The sequence below is a fragment of the Penaeus japonicus genome, unplaced genomic scaffold, assembly GCF_977035675.1.
Source record: "Penaeus japonicus unplaced genomic scaffold, GWHDUDI00000001_assembly GWHDUDI00000009, whole genome shotgun sequence".
NCBI classification, from domain to species: Eukaryota; Metazoa; Arthropoda; class Malacostraca; order Decapoda; family Penaeidae; genus Penaeus; species Penaeus japonicus.
Window position 1 is genome coordinate 63,800 of NW_028234411.1, and position 2,500 is coordinate 66,299.

Below are 2,500 nucleotides of genomic sequence, written 5' to 3' on the forward strand. Positions count from 1 at the left end.
AAAAAAAGGAGAGAGAGAGAAAAAGAGAGAAAGAGGAAGAGAGAGAGAGAGAGAGAGAGAGAAGAGAGAGAGAGAGAGAGAGAGAGAGAGAGAAGAGAGAGAAGAGAGAGAGAGAGAGAGAGAGAAAAAGAGATAAGAGAAGAAAAGCAAAAGAGAGAGAGAGAGAGAGAAAAAGAGAGAGAGAAAGAGAAAGAGAGAGAAAGAGAGAGAGAAAGAGAGAGAGAGAAAGAGAAAGAGAGAAAGAGAGAAAGAGAGAGAACGAGAAAGAGAAAGAGAGAGAGAGTATAATCTCGAGAAGTGAGGACGGATTTCAATAGGGTTCGAAGGGCCAACTCGGGTATATCTGAGAGTATCGTACCTCGAGTAAGTGTTGTGTTATGTAGGTTAATACTGCGAGTGCTGATCCCGGTTCCGCTGGCTCGCTCCCTTGTACCTCGAGCGCAGTCGCCCCCGTGCGTGGAGGGACATGTGATACTCTAACTACAGTGGACTTCGTGAGGCTGTAGTTGCGTTTTATACAGGTGTTAAAGGGTTATGGGATGGTTTGACTTGATTGGTCTTGATTTTGGTGGTTTTTAATGTATATGTAAAAGGTATATGTAATATTCTAACTCCTTCGTGCGTCTGTGCTTGTACTGTATACATATGTGAAAGGTTTATGTGTCATTCTAACCGAGTGCCACTGTAGCAGTAGTAACAGTATGTGCATATGTAAAAGACAGATGTGATATTCTAACTCACTGCAGAAGTGGTATTATGACTAAAATGACATCACAATAGCTGCACTGTATACACGTGCAGATGTTATATGTCATATTCTAATTAAAATATCGTCACCGTAGAAGTGGCAGAACTTAAGGTATGTGTAAAAGATATGTGATACTCTGACTGGAATGTACTCATTGCGACAGCCGTAACACTTTACACATGAATAGATTATATGTAATGTCCATACTGCAGTGCACTTAATATTGTACTATTTTATATATATGTAAAATATATGTGTATGGTACAGTGTGTTCCGTGCTGCACTGTAATTGTGTCTTATGCGTATGTGAAATATAATGGTTTTAGTATGAATATACCATACCGTATATTGCAAATCAAAAACAAAAAAAGATACAAAGATGGAATGATCTGAATCAGTCATAATCTATGATGACAAAAGAGAACAATCACTTTTAATAATACAACGCGTGAAAAACGAAAAAACGGAGAGAGAATGAAAAAAGACAACCACCAACACCATAAAAATAAAAAGAAAAATAAGATTCTCAATGTCAGAGAAAAACAAATAAACAAACTCACACATCAACGTCCACACAAAACTCCCCCCAAAATAAAATATAATTCACGTGCAACTGCATATGCAAAGTACACATCAGCAAATCAAAAGAGAGATTAAATTTTCGGTTAAATATTTGCCACTCAAAAAAAAAAAATCATCGGTGCACATTTGATGAATCTAATCAAAAGTTCCAACATTAACGTAACTCATCCTAATATTTCCACGTTTTTAGTGTTGGAAAAAACAACAACACCAACTTGATAAATGAAGATAGATACACCAAAAAAAAAAAAAAAAAAAAAAAAAAAGTTGAATACCAGTTAACAAAAAGAATGCCGACATGGAAAACAAAAATTGAGTTGTAAATTAGGTTTGGTGGAGCAGCCTGTCTAAATGTCCTGTTCTAAAGGCCTCGTTATAACTAAAGGGTTTTCCGCGACTATTTGTTATAAAAAAAAAAAAGAAAAAAAAAAGATAAAAATGGGAAAAAAGACCACTTTTGCAAATCTATTTCTTTCTTTCGGTATGATTCCTTTCTATCTATTTATTCATCTGTGGTTTATCTATATCTATATCTATAATCTATCTCTTTTGTTTTTTTTTTTTTTTTGGGGAACGTTTTCCCCCCCTTTCCCCCCCCCTTTTTTTCTTTCTCCCTTTCCTCCTTTCTCTCCCCTCTCTCTCTCCTCTCTCCTCCCCTCTCTCTCTCTCTCTTCCTTTTCTTCCCCCCCCCTTTGCTCTCTCCTTTCTTTCTCTCTCTCTCCTCTCTCTCTCTCTCTCCGCCTCTCTCCCCATTTTCCCCCCCCTCTCTCAAGATAAAATATAAAACCACTTTGCAAGTCTCGCTCCCTCGTAGTCTCCTTTCTCTCAGCTTGCGTTTCCCTCTCCTCTTCTTATTCGCTCATCTTCTCTCCTCTCTTCTTTCTCTTCTCTTTCCCTTCCCTTTTTACTCTCTCTCCTGCGGTTCCCTCTCTCACTCTCTCCTCTCTCATCTCTCTCCCTCTTTCCCTCTTCCTCTCCTTCCTCTCTCCTCTCCCTCCCCCTATCCTCTCTCCTCCTCTCTCTCTCCTCTCTTCCTCCCTCTCTCCCTCTCTCCCTCTCGCGCCTCTCTCTCTCCCTCTCCTAATATACATCTCCCTCCCCTCCCTGCCAACCTCTCCCACTCTCTCCCCTCCCCCTCTTTCTCCCTCTCCCTCTCCTTCTCTCCCTCTC